Here is a 27,558-nt window from a genome sequence, read left to right as displayed (position 1 = left end):
TTGGACCTGTGTTAGACTAATGTGATTCTGTCATTGCTTGAGCCTTAATGTGCTCTTCTGGAAGGTAATTTGATTCTTCTTCCCATTTGTTCTCCATTCAGTCTCCAAACCTCCAAGTTTCCAGGGAGTTGTCTCACAAGCTGCCTTGCCAAACATCCATCAACAATTTAGGCAGTGTCAGAAATAGATAACAGAACAGGTGCACATAGTAAGGTACCTTAACATCTAATGAGTACATACCCCCTTTTTAAAAATGTACAAAGCAATCCAAATTTAATGTTGAGAGGACTGAACAAGCTTCCTTCTGCAGTTAACTGAAGCTGAACAGAACAGTAGCCATTTATGGCCTGCAAAAAGAAAGAAACAAAGGAAACAAAGCAGAATGTCAAAAAGAGAGGGAGAAAAGAGTATACATAAACAGCACAAATTTAAAAATAATTACTACAATTTAAATATTGTAAGAGGAGAGTCATATTAGTGCTAACTATTTGAGCAGATTTTTCAAGTGAGCTGCGGATTCACCTAACAAACTGCCACTAAACCTGTTTTTAGTTTGTTCTAATCACAATAGATATTCTGTCACACGGTTGTAGAAAATCCACAGAATTCCTATATTTGACTATCCAGTCAAGAACTCAAACAGATTAATCTGGCAAGTCCTTTTCATGACAATCCGCAAGTCTCTATGAAAGCTTGAAAGGGTATTTTACTTTCACTAAAGCTATAATCCAGATGTCCCTTTGAGCTTTCTCACTATGGATACTACCAGAGGCCATTTTGTTGGCCCTGTTTTGATATTCTATGCTTGTTTCTTTCAGAATATCTTTTGAAGTGAAACAGGCAGTCTGGGGGCATCCTATTTGAATGCCTCCGTTGGAAGCACTGAGGTACGGTCCTTTACTGTTTGGACTTGAGGTACTTCTTTGAAATGGACCTTACAATGACTGGTGAGATGAAGTAATGTCTAGAATCAATAAACTTTTGTGCTGCTACAAAATGAAGTCCATCTGCACTTGGGGATCTAAATTTATTCAAAATCAGTTGTATTCCTTGATTATATTGCTGTTAAACTCGTATCTTGCACATTTTGCCAGTTCTTCACAATTGTCAATGCAACCATATCTTCTAAAAAAAATAATAATTATAATTTATAGCCAAGTATAGCTGCTGGTGTGCTGTTTATTTTTTCTTCCTTTTGTTTTGAATTGATGCATAACAGTCCATTTTGTGGTTCTTAATATTTATTTTATTTATTTATTTATTTATTTAATTTTTATATCGCCCTTCTCCCGAAGGACTCAGGGCGGTGTACAGGGCAATACAATAAAATACAATATATAAAAATTTAAAAAAAATATTAAATACAATAGCCCAATTTAATAAATTACAAAATGTTAAAATACCCCTAAACCCATCAGACCAGAACGGCTTGTTCAAATAAATATGTGTTTAGGTCACGTCGGAAGGAGCAAATGTCAGGAGCCGTCCGGAGCTCCACCGGTAAACGGTTCCACAGGTCTGGCGCGCCCACAGAGAATGCCCTCCCCCTGGGGGCCGCCAGTCGACACTCTTTCACCGACGGCACCCTAAGGAGGCCCTCTCTGTGGGAGCGTACTGGACGAAGGGAAGTTGATGCCAGCAGCAGATGTTCCCGTAAGTAACCCGGACCCATGCCATTTAGGGCTTTATAGGTCATAACCAGCACCTTGAATCTTACCCGGAGGACAACTGGAAGCCAATGCAACTCACAGAGTAGAGGTGTTACATGGGAGTATCAGGAAACTCCCACCACCACTCGCGCGGCTGCATTCTGCACCAGCTGGAGCCTCCGAGTAGTCCTCAAGGGCAGCCCCATGTAGAGAGCATTGCAGTAGTCCAACCGGGAGGTCACGAGTGCATGAGTGACTGTGTGCAAGGCATCCCGGTCTAGATAGGGCCGCAACTGACGCACCAGGCGAACCTGAGCGAAGGCCCCCCTAGTCACAGCTCCTATATGATCATCCTAGGAGAGCTGTGAATCTAGGAGGACACCCAAGTTACGAGCCCTATCCCAGCAATCTCAGCCCCATCCCCACAATTGAAGGTTACTTGTACTGCCCTTCTTTCAGGAGCAAGCCATAATAAAAATGCTAGCCTATGCTAGCTAATTTCAGCAAAAAGAGAGAGAGATAGATTTTAAACATTGTTCTCATATTATAGTACATTTTATACAATTTAGTTTTAAGTAAGTATACCATTTGAATACTGACTATTGTCCTCAACCTATCACATAATTCTTATCCCAAAAGAAATGTCTCAATTTGAATGAGATAGGAGGAGGTGCCAGATTAATAAATCAGAACAATATCTCATATTTGGGCAGGAGTCTGTTCTTCGAGCTTGCTGTTTAGTTCCCAGATGTTTTGTTACCAAACTAGGTAACCTCTTCAGTGGAGTTTGAAGAGGTTACCTAGTTTGGTAATGAAACATCCGGGAGCTAAACCGCAAGCTCGGAGAACAGATCTCTGCCAAAACCTACAACTTGACCTACAAATATTCGCAACATTTTCTAATATAGCATTTTATTTTTCAAACTTGGCAATTTTAGGATGTGCAACTTATATCTTATATGTCCATACATCTTAAAGTTACCAATTCTGAAAAACAATCTTTTAGACAAAGAGGAAAAGTGTGTGACTCAGCATTAAAAGGTCACAATACACACACACACACACACACACACACACAAATAACTGCTGCCCCATTGGACAGGGAGTGGGAAATCATCATATGAGCAATTCCTTTATTACAGCTGGTGCTGATCATAAATGACAACTGCTTATCAGATTTATTATATCACTATAATTATTGCCAACAATGATGGAAAATTCATTTTTACATGCAGAACAGCTGCTTTGTTTTGGTCAGATAGTCCCATGAAATTAAAACCAAAGCTTTCATACGTATAACCTGTAGCATGAAACCACAAAACCTGCATTTTTTCTGAATACATTCATAGGCCATCTCTATATGTAGAAGTTATAACTAGGAAAAATTGTGTTGCCTATAGCTATCAGAATGCCTTACTGGGAATGAAAAGAGCAATCTGTAATTTAGAACAGCAACCTCAGCCAATTACATTAAGTGCCATCTTAATTGGGCAGGCCTTTAATCATCACACCAATGGTAATTGGTGGTTCTACCAAATCTAAATATGTGTTTTATGAATGAAAAATTCTAGCAACCACTAATAAAAGTACATAATTCACCACATCAAGACTGCTGTCTTTCTAGCCTGAATTTTTAGAACTCTTCCCAAGGCTAAGCCATAAGGGACTGCTTTGCAATGCTCCCACTCTTGAGGGCATCCTTATTCAAGAAGAGTCGATTATTTGTTTTTAAGATTTTTTTCTTATAAATAACACAAGGCAGCAAACATACCTAATGCTCTTTCCTCATCCTATTTTCCCCACACAACAACAACCCTGTGAGCTGGGCTGAGAGTGAATGACTGGCCCGAGGTCATCTAGTCTGGCAGGACTAGAATTCATAGTCTTCTGGTTTGTAGCCTGGAGTCTTCAACATAAGATCAAACTAGTCTATTTACTTACATATTTACTTACTTACAAAAAGTTCTGTTCCTTGTATGTACTAAAATATCAACTGAATTAATAAACTCTACTACCTATACACTTTATGGTGGTAGCTTGAGCTCTTTATTCCACTCATGGTTTCCAAAAGTATCCTACTACTCTTACTAACCTGAAAAAGTTCTACATCTCTTTCACAGAGAAGCCTGTGACAGCATTATGGTTTTGGTCCTAACACTTTATATTCTTTAAAAGAAAACTGGGTTGTGAAAATTCTGAGAACCACTAAATGGAAGCAAAGAGTTTTCTGTATCACTGGATGTCCAGATTTTTTGCTATTTCTACAAAATGCTTGTTAACTTTGTGAAACTCAGAATTATTTTGGGTTTTTTATATATAAATATGCAAGACTATTTTTAAATAATTTTGGTTACAAACATGTAACACCTTTACTGCAAAGGTTGCAATGACAACCGAACAAGAAAACTTCCAGGTTCAATTATGTGGCTGAACGCTGTGACCTTCAAAGATATGGTGGTATGTCCCAATTATTAATGATTTTGAAATTTCTCATTTTGAAGGAATAGGATAAAATAAATACTGTCAGAACTGGTTGCCCTAGTTAGGTAACAGAAATGGAGCCAAATCAGGACCAGTGAAAATTATCAAAATGTTTTCAAAGAATTCTGAAAGTTGTAATAGTAAATTTTTTAAAAAGGTGGGGAGAGAAGACTAACCCACTCATGCTTCAAATCAGCCTAAAGGGCAGTTAACATGTATAGTAGACAAAAAGTGTTGCATGTCAGTTCAGCTGGAAAATATTAAAATAATGGAAGATTATTGAAATAATGGCAAAATATTGGCCTAAATCAGACATGTCAAACTCGTGACATCACGTGACGTCACGTGACGTATCGGAGCTTTTTCTCCATCGCCGGCAATGGAGTGGGCGCGGTTTCCTGATGACTCGTCCGGCCTGCAGGCCAGCAGTTTGACACCCCTGGCCTAAGTGCAGTATCCAGGCCTTTTGGTTAGAATAGGCATAGCATATGGGTTAGGAGATATTATTGTTATTCTTATTCATTAGATGAGAACCTCAGTCAGCTGAACATTCAAGTTGACTGGCGCTGATGGTTGACAAGGGTTGCTGCCAGCATCCTAGGTATCAACCAGGTACATCCTTAAAATGTAAGATGTTCCGAGTAGCGCAGTTTTTTGTAGCATTGCTGGAGTTATTGGAGTTTCTTGATGTATTTTGCAAAGTTTTTGGACATAGTTCCCAGTGCCCCGATGACAATGGGTATCATTGTTAAACGTTTCATCCATAATCATGCAGTTTCGATGGCCAGGTCACGATATTTTGTAATTTTTTTCAGTTCTTTTTCTTCAACTCTGGCATCTCCTGGTACAGCAATATCGATCAGCTGTACGCTTCGATTCTCTACAACTGTGAAATCTGGCATGTTGTGTTCCTAATGGCGATCTGTCTGTATTCGAAAGTCCCACAAGATCTTCACCCTCTCATTCTCAACAACTTTTCCCACCCTATGTTCCCACAACTTTTCAGACACAGGCAAGTCATATTTTTACACAATGCCCAGTGGATTAATTTAGCAACTCGGTCATGTCTAGTTTTGTAATCAGTTTGCGTGATTTTGCTGCACTCACATATTAGATGTGAAACAGTTTCAACTTTGTCATTGCAAAGTCGGCAATTTGGATTGTCAGTGGATTTTTGTATCTTTGGTTTCATAGCATTAGTTTGTAGTGCTTGTTCTTGAGCAGCCAGTATTAAGCATTCCGTTTCTTTCTTGATGGTTCCCATCTTAAGCCATGCCCATGTCAAGTTGTTATCACATTTTCCTTCAATGTTTTTCAAATGCTGTCCACGCAAAGCTTTGGTTTTCCATCTATTTAATCTATCATACAGCTGTTTTTCCTTATATTCTGCCTTTGTTTCTGTTATTTTTATAATGCTCTCTGTTTTCACAGCCTGCAGCAGTTTTTCTGTACTTTAATTTAATTTAATTTAATTTATTAATATTTCTATACCGCCCTTCTCCCGGAGGACTCAGGGCGGTGTACAGGGCAAGAATAAAACACAGAAACACTTTGATTCACATAGTCATTCAAACTTCGTTTTTCTTCTTTTACAGTTTAGTGGATTTGCAGTAGCCCTCTGCCCCCTATTTTTCTTGATAGGTACAACCTGTCGATGTCACTTTGTGGATGTAGAGCATAGTGCATATTCAAAAGTTTATGCATCTTCCAGTCTAGGTTTTCCAGTTCAGCCAGTCCAGTTGATAATTCCAGCTGGGTAGCGTATCACTGGGGCTGCCCATGTATTAATGGCTTTAATTATGTTTCCAGCATTCAGCTTTGAATTTAATATTTTGTGGACTCTCCTGATATATTCCTTTTGCATTGACTCTTTGACTTTTCCATTCAAGATGTTATCTGCTTCCAATATGCCTAGGGATTTGTAACAGTCATCCTTTGCTAGTGCTTTCACAATACTTCCATTTCCAAGTTCTATTCCTTCTATTTTTCCCATTTTTCCTCGTTGCATGGATAACATAGCACATTTTCCAAGTCCAAAGTTCAATTATATTATTATTATTAATTATTAATTATTATTATTATCTGCCTATTTCATAATGGGGCTACTCTGCTATGGTTTTTATCAGAAAAAAGTCAGTATGCCACTTTGCCAATATCCATGGAGGACAATGCATTGCTGGTGTGCACCACATGTGGTGTCACCACTATCAAGCTTTTGTGGTTCCACAACAGCATTCAGAACCATGCTGATGGCTCAAACTTCACACAGGATTTTGTCACTTGATTCAGTTTTTTAAATGGAAAGACATAAATGTGGAAATGTCAAATGTCAAATAGATACTGGAAAAGCTGATAGCCATTTGCTACATGCTGTTGTGTATGTGTTCGCATATGTGTACATTTTGTGTGTGTGTGTGTGTGTGTACAAGTGCACAAGCTATGTTTCAGAATTTTCTTTGCTTCTCTGTGTTGCAAACAGGTCATTAATATCCAAACATTTCAAATGTACAGATTGTATAAATGTATGGGCATTTGTGCCATGTATTCTGGAATTCACCCATTATGGAATGTGCATGTAACCATAATTACAAACATTGGAATGTCAGCCATGTGCTTGCCCACAGAAAATTGTTGTACCTATGCCAAAAAGACAGCGAATATATCACAGCAAAACTGAATGACAGATAATGTGAAAATGATTATCACTTGTAATTTTATACACTACTGAAGCTTATTAGTTTTCATTCAGCTGCATGAAATCATTTTACTTATTTCAAATCAGTATTAGTAACACAGAGTTCGATACAGGTTTATGGAAGTTGTGAAACCATAGAAAGAAAGGAAAAGGGGCAAAATTCAATCCTAGCCAATAACTAACATAGATCAGTAACTTCAGAAGCTGTTACTTTAATGTCTTTATACACAGAGAACTAATGTCATGGATCTAAAACGAGCGTTCGGTTACAATAATTATATTCACAAGGAATCACAGAATCAGAGTTGGATGGAACTTTGCAGATCCAACTCTTGCCCAGGATAGAAATCTTCAGGCCATGCCAGACAAATGTCTCTGATAAATAAAAAGACTTATTTCATATTAAGCTTTCAAAGGATTATGTTTTTACTATTACAGGGAGTTTCCTAGACTCTGGTAGAAGAATTCAGCTATGGACAGTGATTAGCTGCACTTATCAACTATTTTCAAAACAACAAACCAAAGTCAGTCATACAGATAATTTAATCATTGAAACTTTATAATGAGGAAATAAAAAGTAAACCCCAATGCAGAAATGCTAATATATTATGTGAAAGAGAAAACTGAATTCAAATATTATAATCATTAATACAACAAAAGCTATCGCAACAAAGAATTTTTGTTTTGTATTGTTTAAATTCTCTTTGGGAAAATAAATAAATGTGTCCGGTGCCAAGGAGGTGTATATATCACAGGGGAGATTGTAGAAGGAGAGTCAAATTAGCCTATGATTGCAAAAATCATGAGTTGATAACACAATTTCTAACACATTTTTATCAAAAAGCCTAAAGTTTTGTGAGTGTAAATCACTTCACTGGATGCTTCTAGTGAATTGAGCTACAGTTCATGAAAGTTTATATGTTTCTTAATAACATTTCCTAGTTGGAATGAGCCCAGATGATCACAGGAAAGGTACAGATAGTCCTTGTTTGGTGATCTTTGCAGTTACAATGATGAAATGGTAATTTTATGACCCATTCTCATATTTACAACCTTTGCAAGTCTGTAAGGAAATTGGAACAAGATGATAAGCACAGTCACAGCTTCCTTAGAAACTATTTTTCTTAACAGCCAATTTGCTGGTCCGAATTGTGGTCACTAAATGAGGATGACCTGTATTCTGTAACAACTTCAAAAGAAAAGTCAGCCTCATTTTTTCTCATAATTACCTGCCAGGCTTTCAGTCAAGGGAACACTTGCAGTAGGACTTAAGTTGATGATCTGCAGTTATCAAGAGAATCTAAGGGAAGATAATCCTAAAATCTCACTCCCTTCTTTCGTTTCTTACAGGCATTTGAGATGTATCTTTCTGACCAGGACATTCAAACAAGTGGGATAATAAACTTACTATATTTATTTTCATGCATTCATTTGTCCATTGTCACTTATAAGCAAGATATCAAAACAATTTACCTGTCTCTTGCATACACCTGTTTTATCTTCTTGACATCCTCCAGAAGTAAGGTGGCTGAGATACAATCAGTGGCGTAGCGTGGGTTGTCAGCAGCCGGGGCAAGGCAAGTAATTTGCGCCCCCTAACCCGTGCACCGCACCGCACGTCTGGCACCCCCCCTCCACAGTGGGCGGTGACCCGGCGGCTCGGATCGGATTTGCACAGCCAGCACTGCAGTGAGAGAGAGTGAGTGAGCCAGGCAGGGGCAGAGAGCTGCGAGTGCGAGCGCGCCCCCCCAGATGTTGCGCCCGGTGCGGCCGGCCCCCCCTGCACCCCCCACGCTACGCCACTGGATACAATAATTGGTTCAAGGTCAGTCAGAGATTGCAACCTTTGTCCTTCTAGTCTTATTCTCTTAACAAACTCGTGCTAGAGTTTTCATACCATGTTATAACATATTTTACTTGATTAAATCACAGTATCCTGGTTCATACCTATGCCATAGTTTAATCATGGTATATAATTTATAATGAGTGAATATTCATCATGCTAAGCTAAGATCCAAGCTACATTGTTTACTGTAAACCCAGCTGTGAACACTTGTTACCAGAAAATGGTGCAAAAAAGCTACCAATGACGAGAGACAGAATTTATTTGGCTTTAAAAAAAATCCTTCATTCTCTGAAACAGGCTTCTTCTGCAAGAAGGTGTCAGGACCAAAGGTTGCATATGACATTTTTGTACGTACATGTCATGAGTCTTCCACTGCAGCCCCAAATCTCCCATCTGGCAGATACTAACATTCAGCCCTGCAGATGCTCTTGTCGAGAGAGTTTGCAGCTTGAGGTGGACCCAGAAGTGACCTTCTGAAAACAGGTTATATTTTACACTTGATGCAGAAAATGCCACATTTCTCTATCTCTGAAAATAAAAATATAGTGAAAAGAAGATATTTGCTGATCCAGATACCCCAAATCATCTATTTGCAATTGCTGCTTCCCTAAATTCAATGAGAGGCATAGGTCTCTGCAATTATTCACAATTTGTGAACCTGGCCAATTCTATATTAGAATTTTCTGTCGTTGAAATCTTGCCTTGCTGCCCAGAATCACCTTATCGGTGAAAAGGGTGAGACTAAATTTAATAAATGATAATAATCTTGATGTAAGTAGCAAAATACACATTTAGTTAGATGTTGTGATTATTAATTATTTCACTAAGCAAAATAGGAAACAAGACACACATTTATATTCTCATAATAGAAAAATGATCACATTTTAAACTTAAGGGTTTTGTTTTATTACAATGTGAATAATTTTTACCAATCTTACATTACAGGGACCGAACTAAATACAATTTATTTGATAACATGCTTAATTTGTATTAATGTTCAGGCAATTGAGTTCAGTGGTTTCAATGTCCTTTTCTAACTAACCCTGTTATTCATTTGTATATCCTACCTGGCCCACTACAGAAAAATCCTACAAAAACACTTAATCAATTTGGAATCTTGAGAGACTACCTGAAAGCTTACACTTCTTGTTATAGATTAGAGGAGTGTAATTTCTTCATCTAGCTGAAACCTAGCTGATTTTAAATAAAATTAAGCCGGGCTGGGCACCATTACAACTTGAATGGGAGGCAACTAGGAAATCCAAAATATGTGAGGCTGGATTGAAAAGAAGAAGTCAATACCAACCCCCTTCCTTACAGATTAGATGTTCGTGTTGGGACTAGAGATCAAGCTTTTCGTGAGATAGTCTTTATCTTAATTTCCTCAAACAAATTAACCTTAAAGCAGGTCTAAATTCTAAGGAAATATTAACCTGCACACAAATAGGTTAAAAGAAATTGAAAAGCACCGAAGTGGTACTGCGGTTAGACAATTTAAATGATCCAAGGGAAGCAGGTGGCCATGAAGATGGTTTGGGTATAAGCAATATACTGTGGCAAAAAAGTTTAAAATGCATTTTAAACGTAAAATAACAAAGTGAACTTAACATTCCCCAAAGATCAGCAGTAGGCTTGTTTGCTGTTTCCTTCATCACCTCCCAGTGTCTGGAGGGTTCTCAGAGGCTCCTGTATGATATAATTGTAACGTATTGGGATTTTACTTGAACTGTTTTCACGTGTCTTTTGAATGCTGCTTAGGGTTGCTCAGTTGAGGTGTCTGTGTAACGGTCGCTGACTAGCCAGACATGCAGTCTCCAAGAAGATAATTGGATGATTTGGGGCAGGAATGGGTTCCTTTAAATCTATTGGCCGCCGCTTAGTGGCCAACCATATAAGTAGCTGCGCAGAAGCCTCTGATTCAGTTCTGTTCCTGTTAGCCTAAATCAGGGGTCTTCAAACTTGGCCCTTTTATGACTTGTGGACTTCAACTCCCAGAATTCCTCAGCCAATGTGCCTGGCTGAGGAATTCTGGGAGTTGAAGTCCACAAGTCATAAAAGGGCCAGGTTTGAAGACCCCTGGCCTAAATAAAGCAATGTGCCTGTTTGAAACCTCTCGTCTTGTTTCCTGCCTCCAAAGAACTCACTACACAACAATAATTCCACCATCTTTGCATCTCTAAACCTCTGAATATAAGGGCAACTTTAAGCCATCAAAAGGTTGCCCACTGCTGGCTTAGGCTACTGCATCATCTCATTTATTATGTAATCAATCAATCACAACACTTAGTCTCACCAAAGCTTGTAGGGCAAAGGGATAACAGAAGGAGAAAGGGAGCTTAGTCTAACACAGGGGTGTCAAACTGGTGTACTATGGGCCTGTGCAGGCCGTGTCCACCCCAGCTCCACAAAGGCAAAAATGTCACCATACATCATGATATGTCACATGATGTGGTCAAGTCTGACACCCATGGTCTAATGGATAGATTTCCAAAATTTACTGGGCTTGATGAAAAGGTGATGGTAGCATTTAGAAAAGCTATTTGGAGAGGTAGTCAAGTTGTTTTGAGGAAAGCCAGTGTTGTCTAGTGATAACTTTGAGGGAACTAGGACTACAGTAATCAAAGTTTAGTTACGTCTTAGGCATGAAAGCTCACTGGCAACTTTTGGACTAGTCACTCTCAACCCAGGATATCTCAGAATTAGGTATGGCCTCCTTGCAAGCTACTTCTAGATTTTAGGAAAAGGCAGAATATCCATTTAACAAATACAAAAAAATAAAGACCTTAGCCAAAAATCAGCTTGGAAAAACATGATAGTAACTGTTGCTGCTTCTTATCCCAAATATTCTTCAATTTGGCTTGTGTGGCAGTTTCAACAGATTAAAAAAAACATGATTTTTATGTCCAACACTTGAAAGAGAAAAGTAAATTTCCATAGAAACTCTTCTAGTCCCTGGGAGTAAACTCTAGAGAGTAAGTCCGGAGAGACAGTAAGGCGGTCCAGCATGAAGTAAAATTTACTTGTGGTATTTGGCGAGGCTGATGGACCGTCAGCTATGTGGTTTCACCTGTTGTTCTGGCTCACAGAGCGCAAATGCAGGAGCAGCAGGGCTGTGACAGCTCTGAGGAAGCAGCAGCAGCTGCAGAATAGCTGAGAATCGGAGGGGTGGATGTCTCCTCATCTCACTGTCCCTCTCCTCTGGCACAAAGCCTACATTACAAGGCTGTGCTGTGGAGCCATTAGCCTCAGTCTGCTAATATCTGAAAGGTATGATACATGAGGGTGAGGAAGTATCTGCTCTACAAAACTCCCTAATAGGAGAACTGCACCAGTTACTGAACTGCTGTTACTGAATTGCTATGATAAATTTATTTTAAGTATCATAATTCACACCATGACATCTTAATGGGAATAATGTTTTATTGCTTCCCATTACACACACACACACACACACACACACACATATATGCAGAGCAGATACTTTTTCAACCTATATATATTCATGACAACTTAATGGGAATAGTAAAGTTACTTAAATAGCAAGTAAAATTGGAAAATACCAATTAGTTTTTCCCTAAAAAGCAATCCAAGGAAGCTGTGATTTGCAATTGAGGAATGGTAAAGGGCTGGGCAATGCCTAGCCTATTTTGCTGATTGTTTCCCTGCATAAAATTAGCTTCTACTGATATAAACACATAGCAGTAGGATATGGTCTCTTGAAGGCCATACATTGATCCTGAGGATTTTCTGGGACTTTTCAGGCTAGAAAATCTTTCTTCTCCACTGTTCAAAACATTATCAGAAGCAGATTCAAACTACAAACTGAAAAGTCCTTTCTGAGTACACAGGCAGAAACAGATCACTTTAGCAACCTCTAAAGCAGGGCTTTTCAACCAGTGGTATGCGTACCACTGGTGGTACGTGAGCACCTGGCTGGTGGTATGCAGCGTTGCCTTCCTCCTCCCCCCCACCTCCCCCCCGCTCCTTACCAGCTCACTTGCTGCTGGAAAACATGCTGCTTGCCGGCAGCTTGCAGGTGAAGAGCACAGGTGCAGAGTGAGGCCCCGCCCTCCCCTTGGACTCATTGTCAGCAACCTTCCCCCAGAAGCAAGCCTGAGCCTGAAGGGGACAGAGAAATCCTCCGCAGGTAGATGTTCATTTTCTTTTCCTCCTCCCTCTCCTCTTCTCGATGTTTTTTATGGAGGGGAAAGCAAAGCGGCAATGAGTCCCCAGGACTCATCCCGCAGCAGCAGGTGGGAATCAAGGCCCACGGTTTTTTTCTGTTCCGCGCCAAGGTAGGCGAAGCCATCAGAATGTGGAGGGAAAAATGTACCCACCTGACTCCCTCCCTCCCACTGTTGGCGACTCTGTACAGATGGCCCCGACCTCCGCCGACTGGAGCCCATCGGCGGAGGTCGGGGCCGGTGGTACAGAGTCGTCAGCTGATAAGCGGCCCTGTTTATGTGTCCTCCCTGGCCCACGGGAGCTCTGGCAACTCTGTAAGTCCGGCCCCAACCTTCAGAAGTGGAAATCGAGGGAGATTGCCAGGAGCATGAGATCGGCGTTTCTCAGCCTGCGCTGATCTCGTGCTCCTGACAGTCTCCCTGTCTTTGTTTCAGCTTGCTTTCTGTTGATCAGCACGTGCTGAGAAATGCCGATTCCCTCTGCTGCAAGTCCCAATTGCTTTTCTTGCAGCAAGGCAAGCAATTGGGACAAGGAGCTCGAGATCCGGCGTTTCTCAGCACGTGCTGATCAGCGCATGTGGAGAAACGCCAATTCCCTCTGCTGCGCTGTCCCAATTGCTTTCCTTGCAGCAAGTATTTACTGGCCTTACTTAGCAACCTCAAGCTCCCAGAGAAGGAAGGGAGGGAGGAGGGAAGGGACAGAGGGAGGGGGAGATGGGAGGGAAGGAAGGAAGGGACAAAGAAGGAGGTAAGAATGGAAGGAAAGAAGGACAATGGGAGAGAGGGAGGGAAGGAGGGCACCCACCCCAGTCCCACCCCCCTCCATCAGAGACCCATGGATTCCCCCCGCACACACACACACAGGCACCCTGTAACCGAGGAAGAGAGGGAGGGACAATGGAAGGGAGGAAGGGAAGGAGGAAGGGACAAAGAAGGAGGTAAGGAAGGAAGGGAAGAAGGAAGGGACAATGGGAGAGAGGAAGGGAAGAAGGGCATCCACCCCAGTCCCACCCCCCCTCCACCAGAGACCCATGGATTCCCCCCACACAGGCACCCTGCAACCTGAGTGATGAGCTGCCCCCCCCTGGCCATTGACTTCGCTTGTCAAAAAGTTGCAAAAGGTGATCGCATGACTCTGGGACACTGACCGTCATAAGTATGAATCACTTGTCAAGCATCCAAATGTAAATCACATGACCCTGGGGATGCTGCAACAGTCATAAGTGTGAAAAATGGTCATAAGTCACTTTTTTCAGTGCCATCGTAACTTCAAACAGCCACTAAGCGAAATGTTGTAAGTCGAGGACTTACAATTTTTTCCTTTTTTTTTTTGGTCATGTTTTTGACACCTTTATTTATTTTATTTATTTTAATTCCATTTATATCCCGCCCTTCTCCGAAGACTCAGGGCGGCTTACAAGCTTAGCAGTAGCCTTCATGGTGGTACTCGGACATTGCCTTATCCTAAAAGTGGTACAATGGGTGAAAAAGGTTGAAAAGCCCTGCTCTAAAGCAACTCTAAAGGCTTCTCTGTCTTATAGCTCTTGGCTCACAATACCTGTTGCCTTTCTAATTGACATACATACAAGGTTGCAGGGCTATGCACATTTTCTGATGAGTTATCCCAATTAAATAACTGCCAAATTAACACCTATGAAGTTGTACTACACTATTTGTGATAACTGCAAATCTATTTTAAAAAATGATGTTTGAGACTTTGTCGCATATCAAGTTGAAGACCTACCAGTCAAGTAGTATCATATTTTATGAATTTTTTTTTATTTTTATTTTAATTCCATTTATATCCCGCCCTTCTCCGAAGACTCAGGGCGGCTTACAAGCTTAGCAGTAGCCTTCATTCTATGTATATGCCTGCTTATTAGGGCTTTCACACCCTCCCCAAGCAGCATTATTACAAAGTCAGCTTAATTGCCCCCAACAATCTGGGTCCTCATTTTACCTACCTCGGAAGGATGGAAGGCTGAGTCAACCTTGAGCCTGGTGGGATGCGAACCTGCACTAATTGCAGGCAGCTGGTGTTACTTAAGGAGGCATTAGCCCACTGCTCCACCAAGGCTCTTATAACAATGCATTTTTCTATGCCAATCCCAATAAATTGTCTACAAACTAATATATGTTTGGGCTCGTAGATAAAAATATGTAGTTCAGTAATATTTTACCAACATGATGCTACAAGACATTTTTAAAAAAGAAAAAGGAAGAATACCTCCCATCGTGCAGATAGGACTGATCATTTTCAACTATGGGTTGTTGTTTTTTTGCAGATTATTTAAAGACATTGTCCATTTTATTGTTATTTTCTTCCAAACCACAATAGCAAGGACATAAATGTCTATAGAACTACTAGTATTAGAATAAACTTTTACAGCTTTTCTTATAACTTGAGATTTTATTTTTAAACACTTAATTGTAAGGTGGTGTATTTGAACATATTATATAGTTTGAATTGTGGAAGGTTTAATTTTCAGAGATTTTAATTTCCCTCCCTCTGAAGACCAACCCACCCTTTTTTTTCTAGTCTGAAAATTGCTGTAAAAGTATTACTACATAGTGACTTACTTTGAAATTCATTTGAAATACAAAAGGAGAACTGCAAAAATTTGGGAAAAAAACAATTGTACAATGAATAACAAAGCAAAAGGACATTTCTGGACTTGGACAAAGGACTTGGTTATGGCCCAAACTTTGAAGAGGGACTGAAGTGTGGGGAAGGCACCTGATGGTATGTATGGCTAAGGCATCAGGATGGCAAACTGAATATTTTGTTCAGTTTATTTATTATATCAGTATAGCCACACTGTATTCATCACAATAGATTCTTGTTTAGGTCTTGGTTTATCCATCTTACTTTTATTTGTTGACTCCCTTTTTGTCATGTTGTCTCAATATTGGACTGTAATAATAGACATAGATAGGAAGGGACCATTTAGACCACCAAGTCCCTTACCCCCACCCCCACTATCACTCATGCCATGTACAAGCCAGGGGCTTGTCTCAGCATAAGGCAGACTCCTGTGTTCCTACATAAAACCTTCTTTATACAGTGCCAAATTGTTACCCCCTTCCCCTCCACCTCTTGATCTTCCCCTCTGCTGCTTTCACAAAATCTCTGGCTTGACCTGCTTGTTTCTAGCTTAGAAGGAAGTGAAGGGCGGCAGCACCTTGAAGGATAATAGTGAAATCTGAGACAGAGAGCTTTTGTCACAAGGCTTGTTGGAGAGATGAATTCCCCTGCAGCCTCTCAGATTTCAGCTATGTGGAGAGACATATTATGAGATCCCATCAATGGTTGACAAAGGTATAAGGATGTGTGCGTCGGTGTTCCATGCGATATACACGTTTTCTGTACTAACAGTGATAATCTTTGTTTCACCTTTAAAATATTAGGAAGTTCCTTTTCAGATAAAAAAAATAAGATGGCAACTGCTGTAATAGTAAAACGTTATCTGCATATTTTTGTTTTATACTATTTATTTTAACCTTGTAAATGTTAAAAATGTGAATCATTTATATAAATGCTTATAGCAGGGGCCACATTCCATGAGTAATCTGTTGAAGACCACATGGCAGGATTAAAGCAAGCAAACAGAGGATAGAGAAAGCCCAAACAGGTTGGAGTTGACAATTAACTGTCTAATACTCCATTTTTTTTCCTCTTCCAAGCAGCTGACTACAAAGGAATAGTAGGTTGCTGTGCTAAAGGCACATTCTGATTTCATCCAAAGAACTTTGAAAAAGGCTGAATCTACATGGAATTAGCCTAGGACTGAAGGCTGCTTACCATAGTATAGAACAATAAAGTTGTATACATTAAGCTTGTATTTAGATTTAGCTTCATTTTAATCCCATTGACATTAATGGCACCTATTTCGCTCATACACTGCTGCTTTGTAGATACCCTCACATTTGTTAAAATAATGATACTAACTTAAGGCAATTTAATTGTCACAGGCTTCTAGATGTCAATCAACTGCTGAGGGCATGAGAAGGGCCTATTAATAATGGAAGCACTAACTAAATGTATAATGCAGGGTTTTCAGTTCATTACATGGAGCCTGTATACTTCTGGGAATCACTTTAATGAAGAGATGTTTTGTTATGAACAAAATACTATTGAAAGATTAGACAGATACTCTGCAATGACCTGGCATTAATGTCTTATGATAACATACATCAAATTTCTTAGCATAATTGAAAACAACTGTGTGAATACACACACACACACACACACACACACACAAACACACAAATTGAGAAAGCAACGTTGTGATTATCAGGGCAAATTGTCAGAAACTTCTTTCTAAGTTAAAAATGTAATTGCTATTTATTTATTACAATTGTCTAAGATGAGGAAGGACCATCCACACCCATGGATCAGATGTAGTCTCCATTATGCTGTTTCCAGAATTACCCTAGATCAGGGGTGTCAAACTGCCAGCACGCAGACCGGATGCATCATGCCAAAACCACACCCACCCCATTGCCGGCAATGGAAAAAAACTCAAAAAACGTTGCGACACGTCACGAGACATTGTGAGTTTGACACCCTTGCCCTAGATATTCCACTAAAATGCACAGGCACTACTGAAACTTAAAAAATTGTTGCACTTATTTATGGCAAAAAAGCTAAATAAAATCTGTTGAGACTTCAGATGGCTTTAGCAGAAGCAATGTTGCCCTTTTAACTTGCAATGACATTATAAAGATGATGCTACTTTTCAAAGAAGAAAAGGCAGTGCCTAACTAGAAAATATTCCCTTTTTCTATTCCAGATACTTAAAGATTATTACCATCCAAAATTCTCTTCCTTTCCAGCTTAATTCCACAATAATCGTCTGGGAAATAATAAGGTGAGAGGTAGTGATAGATTCAAAGGCAGCCTCTGAGCTTCCTGGTTAACTGGAAATTTAAATTCTCCCTGTCCTAATCCAGCATTAATCACTAGATCATTTGAATGGTTTTCTCGCAATTGAAATGATCAAAATATTTTCCTCTTATTTCCCTCTTATTTAGCACCCTCAAATTGACCTCTATAGATATATGGAGACATTAGCACTCACAATGCTAATGGAGGCAAAATCTAATTTATTCCATCACACAATCTCTGGATTTTATCTGATGACAGTGTAACTTTCCAGTGGAGCATAATGCAAAAATAAATGAAAATAAAAGCTGTGTATACATATCCAGAAGTGTTTACAGTGATAATGCCACATGTAACATTATGTCTCATTTGAAGTCCTGAAAACTATTCTTTTCCATGTACCAAATAGTAGATGGTGAAACTGCTAAAAATACATAACTTTGTAAGCACACGCTGCTTATATCAAGTTTGGCTCAAAATATAAATGTGGCAATCTATTGGCAATTAACTGCTTCACAGAGGTTCCCTAATCAGGGAGCTATATTTGGTCATATCTCTAGCCATTAAGAAAACATAGTTGCCCTCTGTCAGAAACATGCAGCATGTTTCCTCATCATGTCTGAACTGACTTGTGAATCTGGAATGTGGAAAGTGCAATTTTGAAATATCAATATGTTTAACTTCAATTATATAGCTTATATAGTTTGTTAATTACAGTAGGAGAACCTTTTGTACTAAGAGCTTTGGGAAATTTAATCTTCATATTTCTGCCAGACTAAATCGCTCATTTTAGCAAGGTAAATCAATGGGAGGAAAAACCTCTATAAGTACCATTGTCTGATGCATAAGATTTCAATGGTACCAGGAAGTGAATGAAGAAAAAGGGGTAGCCAAAGGATTAGGTTGGATATTAGTTGAAGATTTATTTATTTACCAAAACTATAATTAGGAAATGAACCTCTCTTACAATGGTAAAACTACAAATAAGAAAATGCTTCAAGGCATGGAAGTCTGCTTTTTTTTTTTTAAAAAAAGCAAGGGTGGATTAGAAGAATCAATAGCTATTTTCAACCTAATTTCCCACACTCTGAATTGGGGATTACCCATTAATTAGTTTGCACCAGTTCCTTTTGAATAGCTATCATTCAAATGTTGATTGAATGACATTTAACTAAAGTGCAAAGATTTGGAAAATAAATGAAGGCCTATACTTTGTGTGTAATTTTGTGAAGCAGCCAAGAGTCCAAATGAAAAGAGTTCAAAATGTCTCTCCAATAGTTTACAGGGGAATAAGCCAAGATAAATATTTATTTCTTGGTGTTATGGAAGCTTCAGCTAAATCAGGACACCATTAGGTTGCTAGATGGATAAAAGGAGCTGCAGATTGTGAAACAATATTTATATTTGTAGTTTTCTTTAACCTGTAAACTGCAAATGTATTGAGAGTACAGCTCTCAAAATTCTCACTGTGCATCTTTCCATTTAAGAAATAAAATCTCAACCTATTTGGACACTCCTAGATATACAGCAGTTCCAGGCATCTAAATTCTTGATCTTGCTCTGCGAAGATCTCCCAAAATTGTTACCAAATTGTAATTTTTATTTGATAAAATAGAGAAGCCTATAATACATGGGTAGAAATTTATTAACTAAAATTTATGTATTTGTTTGTTTTAAATTTGTATGCTGACAACCTTATTGGAGGAATTATATTTTTTGTCCTAATACTGTGAATTCCATTCCAAATGTGACCCTAATCCCAACCCTCCAAATTCCACATTTCAATGTACAGAGTATAAAAGTGAAATGGCACAAAGTAAAATCAATGCCTTTGATTTGGATGTTCAAAGCCAGCTTCTCTAAGTGCTGTCCAGATGTACCAGACTACAACTTCCAGAATATTAAGAGCTATAAACCCAACATCTGGAGGGGGAGGAAATCTGCTGAAGGCAGTATTCATTCACATGTGGTTTCCCACCCAATGTTTTCTAATTCTAATTCTTCAACTGATCTGGATTCCTGTTGCATAGCTGCACTGTCATGTGCACAGGCTTCATCAATTTGATTAAGACTTTACATCATGCTATTTCATCACTCACTTATGCCTGGTGAATAATTTCCTCAGGATAGTTTTACTTCCAGATGTACAAGCAACCATACATCCCCATCAGTACAAAAGAAACATTTGTCCCTTGCCTGTCTTTTTTGCATCTTTCACAGAAAACAATTAAAATGCTTTTCTTTCTTCTGTTAATTATTTTAAAATTAATTTGGCAAAGGTCTGTAAGACTATAAGTGATTCAAACGTGTAATAATTTTCATTTAAGCCAATTTTAACCAATTTTTTCTCATACTTGGTTCTTTGAATTTATCAAAGATGCTTTTTCTTTCTGTATGTTTCTTGAAAACAGTTTCTTGGTTCTGCCTGGAAAACTGGTGGGGAAAATTCATAAATGATATTTATTTATTTATTTGTTTAATTGATTTTATATACCGCCTTATTACCGAAGGACTCAGGGCGGTTCACAGGGCAAATTAAAACAATACAAAATAAAGAAAGGTAAAATAGAATTAAATTAATAGAATTAAATAGAATTAAATTAATACTAGCCCACAATTAAAACAAAAGTTAAAATATGTATGCTTTCCTGAAAAATAAAAATTAAATCACAATTTAACATTTATTGACTATTGTGATTTAGAATTATATATACTGTATACCTGAAGGCACAACAAGAAGCAATGGATGGAAACTAATCTTCAGCTGGTGCAGAATGCAGCTGCGCAAGTTGTGATGGAAGTCTCCCGATACTCTCGTGTAACGCCTCTTCTCCGTGAGCTGCATTGGCTTCCAGTTGCCCTCCGGGTGAGATTCAAGGTGCTGGTGATGACCTATAAAGCCCTACATGGCATGGGTCCGGATTATCTTAGGGAGCACCTGCTGCCAGCATCAACTTCCCATCATCTTGTGCGCTCTCATAGAGAGGCCCTCCTTAGGGTGCCGCCGGTTAGGGAGTGCCGGCGGGTGATCCCCAGAGGGAGGGCATTCTCTGTGGGCACGCCTGCCCTTTGGAATGATTTACCTGTGGAACTCCGGACCGCCCCCAATCTGCGTTCATTTCGCCGGGACCTGAAAACCTGGCTTTTCGATTTATCAGGCCTGGACTGAAGGGGTTTTAGCTTTTTAAATATTGTTTTAATTGTTGGGCTTAATTAATTTAATTTATTTTAATTTTATATTATCTTTTATATTGTATTTTATGCTGCCCTGTAAACCTCCCTGAGTCCTTCGGGAATAGGGTGGTATAGAAATATAAATAAATAAATAAATAAATAAATAAATAAATAAATAAATAAATAAATAAATAAACAAACAAGGAGAAATTTCTTGACAGAACATTTAATCAGTGGAAAGGCTTGCCATCATAAATTGTGGGTGCTCCATCACTTTTAAGAAGAAATTGGACAATCACTTGCCTGAAATGGCATAGAGTCTGCTGTTTGAGCAGGGTGTTGGACTAGAACAGGGCTTTTCAACCTTTTCACTGATTGTCCAACTTTTAGAGATATGTTCTGTACCAGCCTGCTACCGGCCCTGCAGAAAAGGCAGGGACAACCCCTTTACAAGAAGGCAAGAGGCTGGAACTAAGCCTGCCAAATTTATTAACATAAAACAGCAAACAGAGCAAAGAGAGCAAACACGAACCATGAAACAGGAGCTATTCAAACGGTTGCCTTCAGCAAACCAGCCCTCCCACACATTCCCCTTTTAAACAGTTCAGGGCGTGGCTTCTCTCTGCCTACTTCCGAGGTGCCCCATTGCCTTCCTCTGTTTACTCCTGATTGACTGCCTCCTGCGTCGGGCGTCCTTGAACAGGGCCAGCTGTGGGTCATCTTCATCCACGCTGTCAGGCTCACACAGCTGGGTCTGTGTCGTGACCAGATGGGAGGGGCCTGGCTGAGGGCTCTGTGGAGCCTCAATATTATTCTCAGCAAGCTCTCCAACACCCCCTCCTCCTCTGAATCGTCCGACCCAACTGCCGAACCCACAGGCTGACCCTGAATCACAACAAGATATGGCAATATTCGAGTATCACCAATCGCCTAGCAAGGAATCAAAAACTTGATGACCAAAAAAAAAGGAAAAAGTGATAAAGTACAGGTAGTCCTTGACTTACAACAGTTCGGAAAAAGTGACTTATGACCATTTTTCACACTTATGACTGTTGCAGCATGACCAGGGTCATGTGATTTACATTTGGATGCTTGGCAACTGATCCATACCTATGACGGCCACAGTGTCCCAGGGTCAGGTGACCACCTTTCACAACGTTTTGACAAGTGAAGTCAATGGTGGGGGGGCAGCTCGTCACTCAGGTCACGGGATGCCTATAGGGTGTGTGGATGTTTTCCCCCAAAGCGAAGCAATTAAAGTAACAGGCTGTCTCTTATATTGTCAGTGCAAAAATATGTCAATGTTTGCAGCATTTACATCCTCCCTCCATCGCTACCCTCCCTCTTTCCCTGCCTCTCTGCCTCCCTGTTTCTCATTCTGATCTCCTTCCTTCCTTCCTTCCTTCCTTCCTTCCTTCCTTCCTTCCTTCCTTCCTTCCTTCCATCCATCCTTCCCTCCCTCCCTCCCTCTCTCATTCTCTCTCATTCTCCCAACCTTCCTTCCTTCCTTCCCATTGTCCCTTCCTTTCTTCCTTCCTTCCTTCCTTCCTTCCTTCCTTCCTTCCTTCCTTCCTTCCCTCCCTCCCTCACTCCCTCTCATTATCCCTTCCTCCCTCCCTCCCTCCATGCCCAGGAAGGGACAAGGGGAGGAGGATAGGCTGCCAGCACAACTGGTGGCTCTGCTACCAGTGGCCATGGCTTGAAAGGCCACTGTAAATTCCTGGACAAGAGCCACACAGTGTTAAGAGCACAGTGGCAGAAAGATATTTGCGATGAAGGAAGGAGAAAAACAGGCAAGAAACATAGCTGGGGAAGGGTCACCCTCCAAGAGAAATGAAAAAAGCAGCATCCCCTGAAGGAGACCAGCAAATGGCCCTTGCCCACTTCACACACCTGTGGACCCTGGGGGAGGGGATGCCGCAAGCGGCATGCGAGTCCACGTTACCTGTGCTATACCACCCAGACCCGAGCCTGCCCAGTTTCGGCAGGCAGCAGTGCACACTCATCCATGTGTGGAGAGGCTGGACCAGGCAAGGTAAATCTGACCAGAAGCCAAATCTGCCTGGGTGCGTGCAGAAGAGGTGGTGAGCATATGGCGCCTGGCATTGCGGGGAAGCACTCAAAACACGGTCAGCCTGCAGGACAAAACAGTCACTCAGGATGCCATGCCCCATGTACTTGCTGCCTTCTCTGCACACACCCAGGAAGGTTTGGCTTCTTGCCAGCTTAACCTTGCCTGGCTCAGCCTCTTCATGGTAAAGAGAATGTGCCACTGCCTGCTGAAACTGAGCAGGCTGGGGTCTGGGCAGCATAGCACAGGTAACGTGGACTCTCATGCCACTTGTGGCGTACCCTACCCGAAGTCCACAGGTATGTGAAGTGGGCAAGGGCCATTTGCTGGTCTCCTTCAGTGCATGCTGCCTTTTTTCATTCCTCCCAGTGGACGACCCTTCCCAAGCTGCATTTCTTGCCTGTTTGTTGCTGCCACCTATGTGCACGCCTGGCACAGATGGCTTCCATGAAGTTGTAGATCAGCTGCCGGCTGGCATGTTTTTTATCCTCTCCTCTCTCGCCCCTCCTCCTCCTTCTTTTCTCTTCGGTGCAACTTCATCTGACTCCTCTTCCCAAGGCTGAATCAGAAACAAAATTCTGTTTACGCACATGCTAGTAAACAGGACATCCATTTAAAAACATCATATAACCTGAAGTACTTTTACGTGATTTCTTATCACTCGCCCAATCAGAATCTGCATAACAACATAACTCTGCATAGTCAGTATGTGTGGGTTCTAACAATAACTTCATGTTTTTAGTGTGTTTTAGGTATCTCAATAATTTCTTAACACATGTCCAATGAAACTGTTTTGCCTTGCCTACATGTCGTGATAGGAGATTAACACTAAGTGCAATGTCGGGTCTAGTCCAACTAATATACAGCAGCAACCCAATGACTGAGCAATAAAGTGTTTGATCTTCGAACTCAGGACTTGGTTCATGTGCCAAGTTGTGAAAATTGGTTTGCATGGGTATACTCACTGGTTTAGCATCCTTCATGTTGCAGTGATGCAATAGTTGTTCAATCTTATCTTCTTGTGTGAGACTAAACCCCTTCTGAGTTTTGACAACCTGAACACCCAAATAAGTGTTAATATATCCTAAAGACTTCAATGTGAAAAACTTATGTAACACTTTAGCAAAAATCTCACTCATCTGCTTATTTGGACCAATATAAACAATGCCATCAACATAAACAAGAATTATCTCATACCTATTATCAGATCTTTTAGTAAACGCGCATTCATCTGTTTCGGACTTAATAAAGCCCATTGGATTTAGTTTGTCAGAAAGACATAAGTACCACATTAAACCAGACTGTTTCAGACCATAAAGACTATTGTGTAGAAACCAAGTATCCCCTTCCTGTTGTTGGAAACCTGGAGGACCTTTCACATAAATTTCTTCATCTAGATCAGCATGTAGATAGCTGTTTCAACATCGAACTGGAAAGCCTCTAAACCAAGGATAGTTGCGGTGGCTAAGGTAATTTTCACACTCTCAGTCCGCACTGTGGGTGAATAAGTATTTGTATAGTCCTCAGGATAACATTGAGAGAAACCCTGGGCTACAAGTCTGGCCTTATACAACGACTCACCATTTGGCTTCTTTTTAATTCTGTAGACCCATCGAGTGCCAATAACTTTCTTGTTTGCTGGAGGGCTTGCAGGTGTAAACACTTGAAGTTTCTTTAGACGGTCCATTTCAACCTGCATTGCCTCATACCATTTATCTTGCTCTGATTCAGGAAGGTGTTTGATTTGTGTGAACTTATCAGGAGGAAGTGTAACATTACAAATCAAAGGTAAAGGTGCTTTTGTTACTTGCCACAAATACCATTTTAGAGGGATTCCCTTTGTGTTCCTCTTGGAACATCTCGGAACAACCGTCCGTTCTTCTTCCGTTTCGTCCTCGCCTTCATCATCGTCGCCAGCAGCAGCATCGGCAGCTTGCAAAGACGGAACAGTAAGTTGAGAAGAACTCATGGAAGGAACATTTGCCTGTGAATCTTGATCATCAGGCTGCGTGGCATTAGCAGCAGCATCTCTAGGAAAATAAACTCCAGTATCGTTAGAATGAATCCTGGACCAGTCAGCATCTTCCTCAAAAGTAGCAGATTGTGAAATCACTATTAAATGAGAAGAGTCGATGTATTTGCTCCATTTTGAATTATCATCAATACCCATAAATCTCATTCTTTTTGCTGCAGGACCCCCTTTCTTTCTTTGAGCTAAAGGAATATTCACCATAGTGTATGAACCAAAAATATGGAGATGCAAGAGGTCAGGCTTGTGTCCATATAACATGAAATAAGGGGTCTGATTTATTACACTACTCCAAGTACGGTTGATGATATGATTAGCATATTTAATAGCCTCACCCCAGTATGGGAGACTGAGGTTAGCATCTTCAAAGAGGCAATGCATCATTGTGTGCAGAACCCTGTTTCTGTGTTCTGCCACTCCATTTTCAGCCAGAGTGTAAGGAGCTGAGGTCTGGTGTAGTATGCCATTCCTATGCCCTATTATTTAAGTTCCATATGTCAGGAGTCCATGGCTGGTCAGGAGGATTAAATACCATGCGATGGGTACCTTCTCTGTGGAGCAAAAGTCCAACTTCACTGACCCATGCCCTGTAATTTTGTCCTGACTGCTTCAATTTTGAATCACCAGCCAGTGGTACAATAGGAGATGCCTGTTGTGGAACATATATTTGAGGTACTGGCTGTGCAGGTTGTTCTATTTGGACCTGACCTGCAGGGGGCCCCTGTGCCTGTGCCTGGACATGCGGCAGTTGAATTGGAGCTGCCGCAGGTATTTGTGCTGGATGTGGCTGTACTGGAGTTGCAATTCTACCCTGGCCAGCAGGAGGCACTGGCGCTTGAGCAGCTACATTAAATTGGCCTGCAGAGGGTGCTGGCCTTTGAATCTGAGAACCCAGTGGAAGCTGCACTTGGGCTGACTGTTGCTGTGCTCTATCTGGAACAGGAACCTGGATAGTAGCAATATTAAGAGGGATTCTAGCTGGAGCACCTGATGAACGTGGAGGTGTTACAGCTTGGAGCAATGCTTGATGAATAGCCATCTGCGAAAACGCATATTGCATTCTCTGTTTTTGCTCACGTGATAGTAATTTATGTAGTAATTCCTTACTATCTTGTATAACAGAGTCACCAGCAGATGGTGCTATAACATTCGATTCAGGCATCATTGTAGCCCAGTGTGTCATTTGAGACGGCACATAATCATGGGACTGTGACATAGGAGGTTCCTGTTCCCATTCGTCTGACACAACACTCAATTCTGGGAGTGGCTTTGGCTTTGAAGAAGAAAGCAATATGGCAACATCTTGTAGGGGTGGCTTTGGCTTTGAAGAAGAAGGCAATATGGCTGACTCTGGAATGTGAATACCAGCAGGAGTCTCTCTCCTGCTGCTTAATCAATGATGCATATGCCTTCGCCTGTCGCAGCTCTTTGTCAAAAGCTTCAATTTGTTCAAAATAACTTTGCAAAACCTTCTCATGCACAGTTTGTTCAGGGCTAGGAGGATAATGAATCACTCCCTTAACTAATGAACCTTTTGGTCTAGCACCGAGCCTCTCAAAAATAGCCTGTATAAATTATTTCTGGAGTGTCAGCTTGAGGGCTTGTAATATCAGAAAATGGGTGAGACTGACCTTAACTCAGAGGCTGCATTCTCTTCTCCAAGACATGTAGCAGATGCGAGTGGAGTCTGTAAACTGGAAGGGAGATGTCTCTGTGAAGTAACTGTCTCCTCCACAGCAGACTGATAACGGGCCTTCTTCTTCTTGCCCTTTTTCTTTGGCGTATTGCAGCAATTAATCACAGCGTTCCTCAGTCGCTGGACTAACTAGCTGGCTATATGCTTATCAGTAGCAATAAATCTTGAAAATAAAAAACAAACCATCCTCTGCTACCATTGTCAGGGAAAATAAATTAATACTTCCCTATCAGAGGGCAATGAACCGTGGTTCATTTGACGCATGGTAAACATCAGGTGGCTGGATGGAGTCACTGAAGCAGTAGGTGTGAGGTTAAATGGACTCCAGAAGATGGTAGAGGACAGGAAGGCCTGGAGGAACATTGTCCATAGGGTTGCGATGGGTCGGACACGACTTCGCAACTAACAACAACAAACATCAGGTAAAAATAAAGAAAACCGAGGCATATTCTACTGTATATGAAACTTTAATTGGAAAGCAAAAAAAGAACTTAACTGACTACATCCTCTCATCAGACAGAATACAAAGAGAAGAAAAAAAAGTAAACTGAGAAAACTTTTGTAGACATGTGCACTTAATAGCAGTTCTGGGCATGAAACCATAACATGGCTGGACATGTGACAATCACCTTGGTTACATTGATAAGATTACTATGCAGCTGGCAGAAAAACAGAGTGAGACGTGCGTAGCTGACAAACAGAAAAAAACGCAATGACAAAAGCACTGTGTGATTTCGAAAGAATATGACTGAACTTACAGCCCAGTCCTATCTCTAACACTTAGATTCTTTTTCTAGGAAAATGGCAGCTTCCTTTCTGTCAAGAGAGTTATTTTATCAGGTTTTCTA

This window comes from Vipera berus (genome assembly GCF_964194415.1).
Source record: "Vipera berus genome assembly, chromosome: 3".
In the NCBI taxonomy this organism is placed as follows: domain Eukaryota; kingdom Metazoa; phylum Chordata; class Lepidosauria; order Squamata; family Viperidae; genus Vipera; species Vipera berus.
Note: the sequence above shows the minus strand (reverse complement) of the source record.